Source organism: Panthera tigris, chromosome B2 (genome assembly GCF_018350195.1).
Source record: "Panthera tigris isolate Pti1 chromosome B2, P.tigris_Pti1_mat1.1, whole genome shotgun sequence".
Classification (NCBI taxonomy): Eukaryota; Metazoa; Chordata; class Mammalia; order Carnivora; family Felidae; genus Panthera; species Panthera tigris.
The window spans coordinates 117,916,807-117,935,281 of NC_056664.1; the positions used below are offsets into that span (position 1 = coordinate 117,916,807).

Sequence of the window (18,475 nt, forward strand, 5' to 3'; positions counted from 1 at the left end):
TGATATACAGAGAGGAATACACACCACCAAAATAGTTTTGAGAGCATGAAACACTCACGTTGAAATGTTTCCTCTGTATTATCCCAATTTTCATGAAAGGAAAATTGATATGTAGTTTCCTTCTTTACAGATATGAAAAAAGAAGCAAGAAGGCAAAGCCGAGAGAAACATGCTACACTGCCAAGGGCCACAGTGGCGTTTGGTTGTTTTGGTCTTTGTACCAGCAACTCCCACACCCACAGGAGAGACCCAGACCCTGCTGGACTACACGTTTTTCCTTCCAGTCCACACTCGAACAATGGACCCCACTCCTCTGGCAGCAAGTGTCTTTCCATGCCATTGCAATAACACGGCACTGCCACTGTCCGAGGGCTCTGGAAGCCTTTGTAAATGTACTGCATTAAAAGATTCACACCATTCTTGTCCAGGGATTGAACAGCCTTTTCAATATCATTAGCTTTAAAAGAGGTGCGCCCCTTCAAGACGATGCTGCCTGCTCGAGCCTTCACCGCCTGACTCTTGGTGTTGATGGGGGGATATTTCAGGGCTGCCTGTAGGGTAGCTGTCATGTTTCCTGTGATGGAGGTTAAGGGCTCTGCCTTTTTCTAACTGCATAGAGCATTGAGTTCCCTAATCCATCTTTTGAACAGTTTCACCATATTCTAGTGACTATGTATCCTCATAAGGGTAGATAGAGCCAGAAAAATGGATTCTCATGCCCCACTCCTCTTGCAAAATGGCACTGGCATACCTCCAATCAAGCTGAACTGGCAGACAGTGCTTGGGGAAGGAGTTCTGCATAATATCCCTTTTGATGGCAGGAGTGTGAGGCTTTTGAGCACTTCAAAGATCAGTCTATGGTGCAAAAGTGGCGTGGGTGACTATGTCATTTGCAGATTTGGTAAAGTCCACTTGGTGGCAACAGGGTGACTGGTAGCATCTGGTGCTCTGTGGGCAGTGGTCACAGGGAGGGTCCCTTCGTCAGGCCCCCTCTGCAGTGATGTTTGGGGCCCTGTGCCCAGAGCCTTGAGCCTGTTTTCCAGCTCATCCAACGTTTCTCTGAGCTGCCTGGGAGTCTTTAACAAATTTCTTTTTCTGCTTAATTGGCCAGAGTATGTTTTTCATGCTTACAACTAAGAACTCTGACCTAAATACTCTTTATGAAAAAATAATGATTAAACAATACTAAATACAAAGAGTGAGGAAAAAGAATGTACCATCTGTCCTTACTTCATCAGTAATAAATTATCTTTGACCCACTCTCTCAGCCTGTCCTTGACATTTGTTTTATCCTCATTACTTTGCTTTAAAAAAAGAAAAGAAAGAAAAGAAAAGAAAAGAAAAGAAAAGAGCAACCAAGTTTTGAATTCTCTGTTTTGCTCCTCCCTTGTACAGGATGGTAATTGGAGATATTCAACTCGATGGGGTGTAGCCTTCTATCCAATGTCAGAATTTCCTAGTCTCAATATCCTCCCCCCCTTCATTCTGGCAGCAAAGATGGCTTTGGGTATAGGAGATAGGAATGGGACAAAGAGTCAAACTATTGACTTTGGGGTTCCTACTGAGATTCTTCAAAACCATCAGTAAGGGAGATGTTCATCTTCAAAACACAATTTTCAATTTCAAGATCCAGATATTTTAGGGTACCAAGAAATTCAGTGAGTTGTCTGTTAGAAGTCCAAAGATCTCATCTTTGAGTATCAAGATCAAACTGGGAGAACTCACACACTAATGTTTCTGCCAAAACAGAACATGGAGGATGTCATAAGCAGAGGTGTGGGTTTTATTGTACTCTAAAGGAGACATAGCTAAGGAGGGAGTGGATCTGGAGAAGACTTGGGGTGACACAGGAGGACAGAATGAGCTTTGTAGACCCGGCTGCCCAAGAGCAGGAGCAGCCAAGAAACTAATGGAACAATGAATATCAGCAGAAGTGACCACATGACAGACCCTTGCCTGCTTCTGATACCGTGATCCTTGTCACATATCACTTAGCTCACTGCTCAGAACATGGGAGCTGGACTAAGAAACGTTGCTCCTATTGCCATCACCATTTATATGAATAGGCAGGAGCGCTCCTTGGTCACCACTGGAATCAAACCCCTGCCCAGTTATAATAGGTTATTGAAAAGAGGGGACGGCTGATTTCCAAGAGAACATCGGTGCACAGTGGCATCCGGGGCACACTCAGACTTCCAGGGAAGGTCAAAGTTGGGAAGGAAGCAGAACACTGGATTCTGGGAGGCTGGGGATGCCACGCCTTGCTGGTGCCTCTGAGGGGCGCCAGCACTGAAGGAGCTGCAGTCAGGCTGCATAGATTCAGGAAGAAGGAAAAGGAAGGTGGGGGTGTGGCGGCTCCTATGAGGCCTGTGGGGCAGAGAGAAGACAGCACTGAACCCTCAGACACAGATCTGGGGAGTTAAAGCATAATGTGACTGGGACAAGGCTGGTAACCAGAAGCTTAATTTTCTCCTCTTTCTCTTGTGCTCTTTTCCAGCAGAGGTGGTCTCAGATGCTCTCCGTGACTCCCTAACCATCCAGCTTATGCCTAACCATCCCCCTTGAGGCTGGGACCCCTTCCAACTGGCTCCATGAGCCTCACTACCTTTGTTTTTTATCTCTTGATTCCCACCCACTAGTCTGTAATGCTCGGGCCACTTTTGAGGGTTAACATACAAGCTTAAAAATAAAAATATTTGGGAATTAATACCTTTCCCCCCACCCCACCCCCCACATAGATTGTAAGCTCCTTTGAGATACGAACCCACCTTCTACAAGATGCCTTATATTATGTACTACACAAACAGGATAGTCAAATATTAACTGACTGACATCTATTTCCCTTAATTCTGATGGGAATGTTCACGGCTCTGTCCTCAGCGTCACTGGTGACAATATCAAACAGCACTAGATGTTCCAAACGTGTTTGTTTTTCTTTCCCAAGAGGACTACCTTACACTCCCCAGAGTAGTTCACCTGGTGGCTTACCAAACCACAGCCTTGTCCAATAAAGTCATCTGGCAAATGACGTCACAGATACTGAAGCTAATAACCTTTAGGACAAGCCAAGATTTCTGGCTTGACTGCTGGCTTGAAGTATCTGCAGCCCTTGTTCATATCTTCTTACCTTCGTTCCACATTTAATTTTATTAAAAACATTGTATTTATTGGCAAACTAATGAGGTTTAATAAAATACTATATGTAAACACTTGACCCAGCTTAGACACTAACCAAGCTCTCCCATTGTGAGCTATTCTTGTTACCGAATCTTCAGAGAAATGATTTTATTCATTATTCTCTCATGTAGCCATTTACCACACCAGATGAGAAAGCAAGGACTAGTTGTTGAACTTGGCTTGATTTGATATTTTTTTGCTTGATGCATTTTTAATGTATTCCCCCTTCTTCTTTTCTCTGCATTTTCTACCTTCTAAAGTGGCCACAAATATTAGCACGGTAAGAACAATATGAAAAGAAACTACCTTCTCTGTGCATTATTCATGGCCTTCATTACTCGGAAAGGACTGGCCTAGTTTTCTATTTCCATAGGGACATTTTGCACAGCTCACATGCAGTGTGACTGTTAGCAGTCATGACAGGTAATACTTTATTCCTCTAGATCCAGACATCCACACACCCTAAAACTTAATAAAAAGCTGAAGCCCCTCTTGGGAAATTGATTTACAAGAAATTTACTGTCTATTTGGGTATTATGCCTATTCTGTGATGGATCTCTCAGGACCCTCTGATGGGACTTAAGTCAGTAAAACATGTAGGGGACACTTTCCTGTATTGAACTTGCTTCTCCTCTACTCAAAGAGGTAGTGTGACCCTTTCCTACCTGGGAGCTCTAAATGATGACTGCTGATGACAGTGTTAGCCCGGTCCAACGGTTCTAAATTTTCATCTGTCTCCAAATCACCTGGAAAGTTTGAGAAGAGTCATAATCTAGGTCTCTCTACTTCTGCCCTCACCTTTACACACAGGTTTTAACGCACTAGGTCAGGGAGGTGGTCCCAGGAAGCAGTGTACCAGGTCACTCGTTGGCAGGCAGTGCCCAGAACAGTGTGAGGAGTGCTGGTAGATGCCGTTCACAGGTTTTTTCATTCAGTGAGCGTTTACTGAGTGTTCAGGGTAAAACTGGATATCATGAGCGAAAACTATGCATTCCGTGTAGGAGACAAAAGATACAAAGTACTGATGAGTAGAGGGTCTGCAAAACACGTTCACCTCCATTTTTTCCCCTCCGTGTCACATATGTGAGAGGCAGTGATTGGTGTTTCCATTTTACAGAAGAAATAACGTAAGTCATTTCTCCCAGGTTCTATGGCTGTTAGGTGATAGACATAGATAATATCCAGGACTTTTGACCACTGGGGATAGAAGGAAGAAAACTTTAATGATAGGTACACTAACCCTCTGAAAGACAAGGGCATCAAGCTGTGCTGACACAAAGGTCCATTGCTATGTTTACCACAGGGAAAAATTGGAAACAATCTAAATAAGGATTTGGTTAAAAGAATCCAGGTATTGTCTATTCACACAATGGAATACTCTGCAGTCTTTCAAAAGGAAAAGGTAGATCTTTATTAATGGAAAACATGTTTGTGATGCATTGTAAAGTTTTAAAAGAAACCACAGAACTCCAGGTACAGAGTGATCAATTTTATGCATAAACTATGCATGTATTTAAAATTCTTTGAGGCCCCCCCCAATGTTTACAGCAGCACTATCAACAATAGCCAAATTAGGGAAAGAGCCCAAATGTCCATCAACTGATGAACGGATGAAGAAGATGTGGTATGTGTAATGGAATATTATTCAGAAACCGAAAAAAATGAAATCTTGCCATTTGCAACAATGTGGATGGAATTAGAATGTATCATACTAAGCAAAATAAGTCAAAGAAAGGCAAATACCATATGATTTCACTCAAGTGTGTAATTTAAGAAACAAAATAGATGAACTTAAGAGAAGGGAAGGAAAAATAAGATAAAAACAGAGAGGGAGGCAAACCATAAGAGACTTAAATACAGAGGACAAACTGAGGGTTGCTGGAGGGGTGTTGGGTGGGGGGATGGGCTAAATGGGTGATGGGTACTAAGGAGGGCACATGTTGGGATGAGCACTGGGTGTTATGTGTAAGTGATGAAACACTAATGCTGAAAACTAATGAAACACTAATACTGAAACCAACACTACACTATATGTTAACTAACTTGAATTTAAATAAGTAAATTAAAAAAATAAAATTCTTTGAGGCCATTTCCGTCTACACATTGAGAGAGAGAGAAAGTGAGAGAGAGAGCACTATGGAGAGAGAGAGAGAGAGAGCGAGAGCACTATGAAAGGTGTAGATTACTGCTATATTTTTTGGCACCCTGGTGAATAGTTGCCATTGTAAAAATACTAGTCAATAGAGCTTTCACTTGACCCTTTATGGAACAAGAGATAATTTCTCTAAGTTGTATGTAAATCTGAGACATATTTGGTATAGAAAGAACTGCATTAGGGGTCTTGGCCATTGGTTAGGGTCTCTTCTCCTGAGAATCACAGCTCTGTGGGAGCCTGGGTGGCTCAATTAGTTAAGTGTCCGACTCTTGATTTTGGTTCAGGTCATGATCTCAAGGTTCTTGAGTTTGAGCCTCACATTGGTTTCCGCACTGACCATGTGGAGCTGGTTGGGATTCTGTCTCTCTCTCTCTCTCTCTCTCTGCCCTTCTCCTATTCTTTCTTGCTCTCTCAAAATAAATAAATAAATAAATAAATAAATAACAAACTTTAAAAAATCACTTTTTTTAACATTTAAAACAATTTTTAATGTTTATTTTATTATTTTTGAGAGAGAGAGAGAGAGAGAGTGTGAGCGGGGGTGGGGGGGGGGCAGAGAGCAAGAGAGAGACACAGAATCTGAAGCAGACTCCAGGCTCTAAGCTGTCAAGCACAGAGCCCAATGTGGGACTCGAGCTCACAAACTGTGAGATCATGACCTGAGTCGAAATCGGACACTTAACCAACTGAGCCACCCAGGTGCCCCTCACAACTTTTTTCTTAACTATAATTATAATGCTATTCTATTTCATATGCTATAGCAGAGTAACATTAATGTATGTACCCAAAACAGCAATAAAATGAAGGTATTAGTTTATAAGAGCCAAGCATTGTAAAAAAAAAAAATTTTTAATTGTCATATACTTTGCAAAGGGAAATGCATTTAGGAAGAAGATTGTCTTTTGAAGGTGAATCTTTGACTCTTGAAAGGCAAGTACTGGCTGGAAGAAAGGAAAAAAAAATAAAAACACATATGTGAAAAATAGTCAAAGAAGTTTTCCAATTCACAACTACAGAGTGCAATAAGATGATACTTTATTGACGTTTCCTTGTATGCTTTTCCAGAATTGGGTAATGTGTATTATCATTATCATTCTACTTTTAGCCCATCATGGTATGCCTTTCCTGGGCAGGTCCTAGGGGGACAAAGATGACAAGATAATATCTCTGCCTTGGGGAGTCAAGAGTCTTACCCTTTATTTTTCAACCTGCAATAAATTCTGTTCCAGGTAAAACAAGCGTGGGCAGAACAAATGATGGGCAAAGGCTCTTAGGTGAAGAGTCTCATGTCTTTAGTGGCTGATTTATTTTTAACAAGATGAAATGATTTTTTGTGCTTGTGAATACTGAAGTTTGTTTTTTTTTTTTTGAAAACAAAAGATTACTTTTTTTTTTTTTTTTTTTTTTTTTTTTTTACTCTTCATGAAAACAAAGCCTAAAGGAAAATAACACTTAATTCTCATTAGAGTGTCTTATCACATTTCTAGGTCATGGGCCCCCCATCCACGCCCCCTTAAGAATCTGATGAAGATAAGGAACTGTCCTCGAACAAACCCATGAACTATTGCAGCTAGTTTTAGGAGCTCAAGAATGACCAAACCTATCCACGGACACCGGGAAATCAATTCTGTTCTAGAAGGCTGTTCTTTTCAAATGTAAATCTGATACTCTTCAGCTATTTTTAGAGCACCTATACTATGAAAAAGCACTATGTTAGATGTAGGGTTGTAATCTGCTTTAACAAGCCCTTCAAGTGATTCGTCAGAAGTGTCAGCATGCTGAAGTTTGGTATCCACTAGCCTAAACCAAAATATGCCGTACGGAGGCCCTGGCCCCTGGAGGTGAGTTTTTACCTATTTGGTCTGATGTGGGGAGCCAGTCATTGGTATTCCTAAAACATCTCCAGGAAATCCCCATATGCAACATAGTTGAGACTTATTGGTTTAACGACTGGAATGTGCCTTCTGTTCCTGATAAACACCCATAGCCCCAAAAGGAAAAAAATCCATGGTCTACACCTGGTATGGCTCCCAGCATGCATGCACTGTGGCTCCAGGCTAGGAGCCTTAAAGGACTAGGCAGCCCTGCTTCCATCACAGGGCACTTTGGAAACTGTGTCCCGATGCCCCACCTCCCCTGGACTAATTCACCCTTCAAGCGCAGGAGCTCCAAATCCCGCTTTCTAGTTAATTAATAAATATTAATTTCTCTTTTGGGTTTTTTTTTTAATGAAAAAGATAAAAGACAATTTCTGAATTGTCTGTATGAAACTCGAGGATAGGAACTCAATTCTGTGGGTGGAGGCTCTTACCTTCCAATTGCTGTCCCTAGCAACAAATAGATCAATTTTTGTTACTGATCAGCCTCTCTGCTAACAGCTTCTGTTAAGACATCTATTTCACAATGAATGGAGAAATCTTTGCTTTGAAGAGATCGTAGGCTTTTGATTTACATGACAGGCAACTTTTGCAAGTCACTGCCCTCTGGAATATCTGCAAGGGGTCACAAACATCAGATAAAAGTCACTGCCCTTCCTATTAGAGTGATCTTTATTAAATAATGGGATATATCTATTATTATAAAATAATAATAGCCACCATTTTATTGAGCAATTAGTATAGATAGCCACTGCATTGGGCATATTGCATACATTATTTAATATATTTTTCACAAGAATTACTCAGAGTTATTATTCCCATTTTGTAGATGTTGTTCAAGGTCAAACATTCAGCATGCAAACCCAGACCTTTCTGATTCTAGAGTCTATGGACTTCTCCCCACGTTGCATGATCCTCTCTCTGACTGCAATGCACAGAGCCCTCACAGTCACATGCTTCCTAAATGACCCCGGGGAAAGACTCATATGACAGAACTCCAAACTCCTCTTGTAAGAGCACTCTTAAACTGTTTGAGAAATTACTTGCACCACTGCTCACCATCTCCCAGTTCTAGTTGCTGTGAGAGCTGCCTCCAGTTTAAGCTGGGAAAACATTCTTATTTGATAGGAGATTTATCTTGGCATTTGTAGGGAGAGCCTGTAGAATGGATGGACTCATACGGTCATCTAAGACTGCAATGAAGTCACATAGAATAAAATACCTCTCTAAGAATGATCTGCTTTCTTTGGTAAGTTGAAGAAAAGTTAAACACATTGTTTAAGCAACGAACTATCCATTTAGGGCCCGATGGATGTGATATGTCTTTTTATTAAAGAGAATAAACATACATTTGCCAAATCTTCACTTGGCTTGGTTACATGATCCTGACATGACAACAGCCTGTGGGAAGAGTTTCAGGTGAAACAGAATTTTGGCACGTGCTTGCTGTTTAACAACACCATGGTTCTTGCAAGTAACACAGATCCTAACGACTTACTTGCCTTAGAACAAAATCGTCACATTGTGTTCTTCAGGCAAAAGCAATAGGTGCAAAGTCTTTCTTTTACAGAATTTCACACTTACACCTCTATTCTCTGTGAAGTCTGAAGGACCACTTGTAAAGCCTCCAGAAGCCCTTCGGTCCCATCAGGTTAATTACTGGTTCACATGTGGGAGATGCACAAACAGTTCTGCATTTCCCTGCCCAAGGCTGCTTCACTCCTGGTATGTTGCAAATCTGATTTATGAATGATAATTTTTAACCTCCAGCTTTATCATGTTGGATTATACAAGTGCATTTCATCAGAAGGGAAAATAGAAAGGGAAGGCTTCAAGGGAAAATGGTATAAATGACTTTAGCCCACATTGCTTATTTCATCACAACCATGGTCTCTAAATGCTCATGCTTCATGCTGGCCTGGAAATGCCAAATGTTTAAGAAAGAGATGATGTTGTGCTTGCTAGGAATATTGCTTTCTTCATCCACATGTGAATATTGATTTATTACATCAACAAACATTTTCAGAAAATCAGAGTTTTTAATCCATGAAACATTTAATCCGTCAGGAACCAAAGTTCTTGGTACAAGTAAAAAGAGAAATGACTAAATTCAGCAGTTATTATATCAAATGCCACTGCCATTTTATTTAAATTTATTCATAGAAGATCAGATATTGAAATAACTTTTAATTCTCAGTATTTTTTGTTTTTTAAGAGAGAGAGAGAGAGAGAGAGCACGAGTGGGAGAGAAGGGCAGAGGGAGAGAGACAGAGTCTTGAGCAGGCATGGAGCCCGACTTGGGGTTTGATTCCACAACCCTGGGATCATGACCTGAGATGAAATCAAGAGTGGGATACTCAACTGGCTGAGCCCCTCAGAAGCCCTATCAGTATTTTTAACAGTAGTGAAGAGTGATATAATCTAAATAGTCATTATTCAAATTAATTATGGTATTTAATAAGTATTATTTGATAGAATATTCAAATATTTTTAAAAAATTCTTCCAATATTTTTTAATAATATGAGATATGTTCAGAAAATAAATCCATGAGGAAAAAATCAAGGTATAAGATTGTTCCCAAAAAGCAAAATTGTCCCCCCAAACAAAAATATGTAAATATGCAAAATATTAGAACGTAATAGAGCAGAATATTAGGAGTATTTACCTATGAGAGCTAGGGTTGTGGGTAATGTTCATTTGCTTCACGTTTTCAATATTGTAGATATATTAAAATAAGCACATATCCATTTTTTTAATAAGAAGAAATATTATTTTGGTCTATCAGCAGGAGGAAAATTAAAATTCTGAGGAATCTCAGAAATCATCCAGTGAATAACTAAGAGTTAACTAACTCAAATGATAAATACCCCAGTCAGTCTCATTAAAGATATTCATATTTATACTTAATACCAAAAAGGCCATATATGAAAGACCCACAGCTAATATCATCCTCAATGGGGAAAAGCTCAAGGTTTCCCCCTAAGGTCAAGAACATGACAGGAATGTCCACTCTCACCACTATTGTTCAACATAGTGTTGAAAGACCTAGCCTCAGCAATCAGACTACAAAAATAAATCAAAGACAAATCAGCAAGGAAGAAGTCAAACTTCCACTCTTTGCAGATGACATGATACTCTATGTGGAAAACCTTAAAGATTCCACCAAAACAAAAAACAAAACACAAAAAACAAAAATGCTAGAACTGATACATGAATTCAGCAAAGTCACAGGATATAAAATCAACGTACAGAAATCGGTTGCATTTCTATACACCAATAATGAAGCAGCAGAAAGAGAAATTAAGGAATCTATCCCATTTACAATTGCACCCCAAACCATAAAATACCTAGGAATAAACCTAACCAAAGAGATAAAAGATCTATATGCTGAAAACTGTAGAAAGCTTATGAAATAAATTGAAGAAGACACAAAGAAATGGAAAAACATTCCATGCTCATGGATTGGAAGAACAAATATCGTTAAGATGTCGATCCTATACAAAGCATTCTACACATTCAGTGCAATCTCTATCAAAATACCACCAGTATTCTTCACAGAGCTAGAATAAATAATTTTATTTTTCTAACATTTGTATGGAACCAGAAAAGACCCTGAAGAACCAAAGCAATCCTGAGAAAGAAAACCAAAGCTAGAGGCATCACAATTCCAGACTTCAAGCTGTACTACAAAGCTGTAATCATCAAGACAGTATGGTACTGGCACAAAAACAGACAAATAGATCAATGGAATAGAAAAGAGAACCCAGAAATGGACCCACAAACGTACGGCCAATTAATCTTTGACAAAGCAGGAAAGAATATCCAACAGAAGTCTCTTTAGCAAATGGTGCTGGCAAAACTGGACAGCGACATGCAGAAGAATTCTTACACTGTACACAAAAATAAACTCAAAATGGATGAAAGACCTAAATATAAGGCAAGAAACCATCAAAATCCTAGAGGAGAAAAGAGTCAACAACGTTTTCACCTTGCCCACAGCAACTTCCTACTAGACATTCTCCAGAGGCAAGGGAAACAAAAACAAAAACGAACTATTGGGACCTTATCAAGATAAAAATATTCTGCACAGCAAAGGAAACAATCAACAAAACTAAACAGCCACCTATGAAATAGGAGAAGATATTTGCAAATGACATATCAGATAAAGGGTTAATATCCAAAATCTATAAAGAACTTATCAAACTCAATACCCAAAAAACAAATAATTGAGTGAAGAAATGGGCAAAAGACATGAATAGACAGTTTTCCAAAGAAGACATCCAGATGGCCAACAGACACATGAAAAGGTGCTCAACATCACGCATCATCAGGGAAATACAAATTAAAACCACAATGAGATACCTCATACCTATCAGAATGGCTAAAATTAACAACTCAGGAAACAACAGATGTTGGTGAAGATGAGGAGAAAGGGGAACTCTTTTGTGCCACTGGTGGGAATGCAAACTGGTGCAGCCACTCTGGAAGACAGTATGGAGCTTCCTCAAAAAATTAAAAGTAGAACTACCATACGACCCAGCAATTGCACTACTAGGTATTTATCCAAAGGATACAAAAATGCTGATTTGAAGGGGTACATGCACTCTGATGTTTATAGAAGCACTATAAACAGTAGCCAAATTATGGAAAGAGCCCAAATGTCCATCAACTGACAAATGGATAGAAAAGAAGTGGTATATACATACAATGGAATATTACTCAGCAATCAAAAAGAATGAAATCTTGCCATTTGCAACAAAGTGGATGGAACTAGAATTACAATGTTAAGCAAAATAAGTCAGTCAGAGAAAGATAAATATCATACAATTTCACTCATATGTGGAATTTAAGAAACAAAACAGATGAACATAGGGGAAGGGAAGGAAAAATAAGGTAAAAACAAAGAGGGAGAAAAACCATAAGAGACTCTTTTTTTAACTTTAATGTTTATTTATTTCTGAGAGAGAGAGAGAGAGAGAGAGAGAGCAGAAGTGGGGGGTAAGGCAGAGAGAGAGGGAGACACAGAATCTGAAGCAAGCTCCAGACTCTGAGCTGTCAGCACAGAACCTGAAGTGGGGCTCGAACCCATGAATCATGAAATCATGATCTGAGTCAAAGTAGGATGCCTAACTGACTGAGCCACCTAGGTGTCCCAACAAACCATAAGAGACTCTTAAACACAGAGAACAAACTGAGGGCTGCTGGATGGGTGTTGGGTGAGGGGATGGGCTAAATGGGTGATGGGTATTAAGGAGGGCACTTGTTGGGATGAGCACTGGGTGTTATATGTAAGTGATAAATCACTAAATTCGACTCCTAAAACCATTATTACACTGTATGTTAACTAACTTGGATTTAAATGAAATAATAATAATAATAATAATAGTAATAATAATAAAGATATTCATGTTTAGATGTAAAACTTTTATGAAAGAGTGTCTATTTTATAGATACCACTGGTGCCTAACACCTTCGTTGGGAGTTTAGTCTTATAAGATACTGGTTTGTAAATATCCACTGTTTTCATGCTGGAAAGAGAATAGAAGTTGCCTGTCGCAAAGAATGTTGTCAATAAGTATTTGTTGGTTGAAGGAAGGAGTAGGAATGGTTACTCAGATTGTAATGAGTGAAGAGGTCACCATTTGCCCACTTTCTTTTATCACTGCCATCTTGGATTCTTTTTTATTTAATCAACCATCAAGTATGTTTATGAACATTTATCCTATAAATATTCTAACCATAGTTTTCTCTAAGCCACCTCTAGAAGGACGAGTTTTACTATGCTTATAACAGCAATAGGAATTCAACTGATACTAAGACTACACGCGTCTTAATGAGGGTGTGACTTCCTTCTGACAATACGGAAAAGAAAACATCAGATCTTAAACGTGCATATAGTTGTCTCAAAGTCTTGAAACGGTAGAAACGCCTCCCAATAGCACAAACCCTCCTGGGTGTTCACTTGTAGTGGCTTGGCAACCAAGTCCATAGACAGCAGAGTAAACACGACTCATAGCCCTGATGCCAAGTGCCTTGTTGGCAAACATCTTGTAATTCTGGAAGACCCATGTGCAGAAGCTGGACCCTAGTTGGAATGCAAAGCAATGGATATCCTTAAATTGGAGAAAAGAGATTAGATCCACCCAACTGAGAAACTGCTTGTCAAACAAAAGTTGTAGTTTTATACTCTCGGGGCTCTGTGGCTATTCATAACTCTCACGAACAGTTTAGGGTCTTTTTTTTCCAACAGATGCAAACAAATCAGCCAATGGCATTTAAAAAAAAAGAGTATATGAAAACATTTAAAATTTACAATTTAATTGGGGGTTTTGGGTTTTTTTTTTTCATGCTTTGAGAGTATAAAGAATTTGAGGGTGCTTTTAGGCAACACATAAACTGTAACAGTCAAAAATAAATTAAAAATCAGGACCAGATAAAATGAAAGTGTGGTGCAAACACACACCACTGCCCCCTCCCCCCCTGCCCCGCACACACACAAATAGTTAGGAAACTATTTCAACATATAGTATAGTTCAACATAACTGGCTACAGGTGGGACACAAATTTGGCTTTGAGTTCTTGGAAAACATAGCCTAAGAGAAAAGTCAGTTGCATAGTATTTATTGCCCAAAAGAAGAAAATTTAGAGTTTCTCAGGCCAAGCAAAGACTGTATAGAACTCCGTTCTGAAAGAAATTACCCAGTGGACTGCATGTAGGGAACACTTAAAGACATAGTATATAATGACCTCAGTAATATCCCTGCAACAAATGTAGATCTTGATTTTATAAGGATACTTGTTGTTGTGTCTTCCCCCCAAAGTCAATTTCATGATAGTAGAAAGCAACTCAGGGAAACCAGTCTCCTGTGAATCTAAGTGATGCCCAAGGATGTTGTTTTCTTAGATTTTAGTTCAACCCCTGAATAAAACCTGCATAAAAAAATCAGAATTGATGACTTACTTCACCTTAAATCATTTCTGTGTCAGTAGATGCAGATATAAAGTTACATTAACTGAAGGAGGTTCCAGTCAAATACTTTAAGATCAACCAAATAGTGTTGATATTCTTTTATAAAATCAAGGGTTAAACCAGTCTATCTTGATGAGCTATTCTACAAAGTTAGAATGTTATTCAAACAACAATTTGGGGACTGCATTTGAACCAAATTGTTGAAAATATAGTTTTAAGAGTGTCAACTAATAACTCTTGACAATTGTATAGGATAAACCTATAACCAAATGGGACAAAATATTTCAAAAGTATCCAGTGAATGATAGCATTTGGACTAAAATTAAGTCTGCGTAAAGTTAGCTTCACCAGTGACAATGAAGCCTTGGGCAAATCAACCAGTGTCTCTGAGTTTACTTCTATTTGGAAAAATGGGAATAGTTAATCAAAGATCAAAGATCAAATGACATAAATAACTTGAAAGGGCATTGTGCATTGTAAAACACCAACAAAATGTCTAAGATTGTTGTTACATCTGTTAGCATTTTATTAAGGACCATTAGAAATTTGTTTGGACTAAAGGTTCTGATTATAACCCTAATAACTTCCTCTTAAAATTCTTTACCTATTCAGTTTAACGAGTATTTATTTGAGTACCTATCAAATGCTATTGGTGGGACAAAACGGAAACATGGCCCCTTCATACAAAGGGGGTTAGAACGCTATTCCATGGTGCTGAGTGTCCCTTGACAATAACTTCTCTTCTTGTTGACAGCTAGCACAGCTGAGAGCATCAGGGATTGCCTGGGAGGCCTCTCAAAGAAAAGACAGCATGGGGTGTTTCTGCTTCTCCTCCTTATCAAGCCCTCTGTGATCTTGTCATAGAGTTTTCATTAATAAGTAATTGACAACTGATAAAATGTTCAAAGAAGAACTTTTAAAAATTGCCCCAGGGTTGAAAGCTGTATGCCAGTTTCCATGTGAGATTAAATTTTATTGCCTGAGTTCAGATCTTAAAAGATAATGAAGTTTGATGAGTTCAGATGTTACATGCTATTCAAGAATGATCTTTTCAAGTGTTTTCCAAAAGCAGCCATGCACAGCATAGATCATGTTAGGCATCTCCTAGTCCTCTGCCGTCGCCAGCAGAGCATTGGCCCCTACAATCCTACTAATGCACAGGGCACTTCAAACCAGTTATTGCTTAACACGTATTTAAAAAAATTTTTTTTATGTTTGTTTATTTTTGAGAGGGAGAGACACAATGTGAATGGGGGAGGGGCAGAGAGAGAGGGTGACACAGAATCCGAAGCAGGCTCCAGACTCTGCTGATGCACAGAGCCTGATGCAGGGCTTGAACTTACAAACTGTGAGATCATGACCTGAGCCGAAGTCAGACGCTTAACCAACTGAGCCACCCAGCTGCCCCTAAATTGCTTAATGCTTATTAATGCGTTTCACAACCATCCCACAATTGTTAACGTCAAATATAGTAAGTAGGAGTGTGTCATGTCATAACTCCAAAATAATGTTTTTACATTCTTCTTTCTGCAACCAGCTCTCACCCAAACAGCACCGAGGGAACAAAACCTCTAAACTCACAATGCAAAAGCCAGATAATAATTATAGTGACTGTTTATGTAAAGTCCATTACAACATTATGACAAGCTATTGATAATTAAAAACGAAAAGTGATGTTCAGTAAGCTGCTTTGAAAATCCAATCAGTACAATTAAATATACAGGTCATAAATCAGTGCATATAATAAATACATATGTAAACAATTTTATTCCCCACTTAACATCTGTAGTAATTTTCTGGGCTTGTTCACAGTTGAATAAAAGGTAGAAAAAAGGAGCTGGCCAAACATCAACATCATAAGTAACATGCTATTTATGAGAATGTTTAACCTAGTTAAGATAATTTAAAACACAACACTAACAACATCATCTGATTGTATTTTCTTGTGTTTGATATGTCAATTATATATGTATAATTTTTAAAATTTCAGCTGTTTTAGTTACTATTTATGTGAAGGTAACAAAGCAACACTTAAAAAAAATTTTAATGCTTATTTAATTATTTTTGAAAGAGAGAGAGAGAGAGAGAGAAAGAGAGAGAGAGACAGAGCATGAGCTGGGGAGGAGCAAAGAGAGGGAGACACAGAATCCAAAGCAGGCTCCAGGCTCTGAGTTGTCAACACAGAGCCTGACAGGGGGCTCAAACCCGCTAACCACAGGATCATGACCTGAGCCAAAGTTGGGTGCTTAACTGACTAAATCACCCCGGCACCCCACAAAGCAACATTTTTTGGAATGATTTCATAATTCAGACTTTTCACTCAGACAGGTCTTCCTCCAAGTTAATGGGACTGGTGAGCTGTTACTGTATGTGGATTTTCCCATTTATATGACAGTTGCTTGTCCTAAGCCAAAGGGAGGAATTGAGTTTACATGGGAAGTGAAATCATGCTAAATTCAATACACCTGTAGGATAGGTAAAGCTGGTCAGTGCACATTGCTTTCCTCCCTTTTCTCAAGAATATGCTTATTTATGAGAAAGTAAACACCAGTTAATGAATTTAATGTCTCAAAGAAAAGTATTTTTAACTACTCAAGCCGAAACATAAGAAGGTAAAGAAAAATATATACATTTGCAACACATTTGAGCAACAAAGGACTAATTAATAGTCTTAATATAAAAGAAGATTTTAAAAGTCATCAAGGAGAAAAAAGGAGAACAGCAGATGAACAAAGAACTTGATGAATTTAAAGAATATAGGGGCGCCTGGGTGGCTCAGTCGGTTAAGCGGCCGACTTCGGCTCAGGTCACGATCTCGCGGTCCATGAGTTCGATCCCCGCGTCGGGCTCTGTGCTGACTGCTCAGAGCCTGGAGCCTGTTTCAGATTCTGTGTCTCTCTCTCTCTCTCTGACCCTCCCCCATTCATGCTCTGTCTCTCTCTCTCTCAAAAATAAATAAACGTTAACAAAAAAATTAAAAAAAAATAAATAAAGAATATAATAAATAAATTGGGGCACCTGGGTGGTTCAGTTAGTTAAGCATCTGATTTTGACTCAGGTCATGATCTCATGGTCCGTGGGATGGAGCCCCACATCGGGCTCTGTACTGACAGCTCAGAGCCTGGAGCCAACTCTGTGTCTCCCTGTCTCTCTGCCCCTCCCCAACTCACCCTCTCTCTCTCTCTCTCTCTCTCCCTCAAAAATAAACATTAAAAAATTTAAAGAATAAAATAAACAAATGAATAAATAAATGAATACATCGTAGATAACAAGAGCCGGGTGTCTTGCTGTCAGAAAGGGAGTTATGAATACAGAAAAACAGAAGGCTAGAATGAATCCTTGAAATTTATGGGTTTGGATTGGAGTATCAGTACAATCCAATATATTTCCATTGGTAAAAACTTGTGATTTTTACAGTATCTTCAGATGGACAGATACAAGAATAGGATGTGTGTGTGTGTGTGTGTGTACGCATGTGATTGTGTGTACATGTGTATACACACATTTACTTTTTAGCTCAATGTGCTGAAAGAGCCCAGAGAGGGAATGATTTCTCAGTACCAATGGGCCCTTCTAGCACACATCTTGTTTTCACATACCAGTCTAAAATAAAAGGACCTGGGACTCCTTGGACAAATGGCTAGCAGGATGATAGCAGGAAAAGTATAGAATGAAGTACTTCTATAGATGAGCCTGGAATATCTTGTGGTGCCAGAAAGCAAGTGCTCAATAAATGTGGCGGTCATATAAACAAAGGTATAGGAGTCAACCTAAAACATTGACTAAATCTGGAGTAGTCTGAGCAACAAAAAAAATAATGATGTCTTAGCTCTGGTAGCTATAACAAAATACCACAGACTGAGTGGCTTAAACAATAGAAAATTATTTCTCACAGTTCTGAAGTCCAAGATCAAGGTGCTGCTGGCAAGAGAGTTTTCATTCAGAGGCCTCTCTTGGCTTATAGGTGGTTGCCATCCCACTGTGGTCACCTGACCTCTTTGTGCATGTGTGGAGACAGAGCAAGAGTAAGCTTTCTGGCGTCTCTTCTTCTAGGGGCAATCCCCTTCTGAGGGCCCCACCCTCATGACCTCTTCTAAACCTAGTTACTTCCCAAAGGCTCTTATCTCCCAAGACCATCGGATTGGGGATTAGGGCTTTAAAGTATGAATTTTGGAGAGACCACAAACATTCAGTCCATAATGGATAATGAATTATAACCCACAGAGTAAAATAAGAATCCACAAGTCCATGGACATGTAAATAATTGAATAACTGAACAAGTGGGAGAGAAATAA

At 39.1% G+C, this 18,475-nt stretch overlaps 1 pseudogene; it reads right to left on the reverse strand.

The window, feature by feature from the left end:
• Window positions 1-264: 264 nt before the first annotated feature.
• Window positions 265-8,271, reverse strand: LOC102949567 (annotated as a pseudogene).
• Window positions 8,272-18,475: the final 10,204 nt, after the last annotated feature.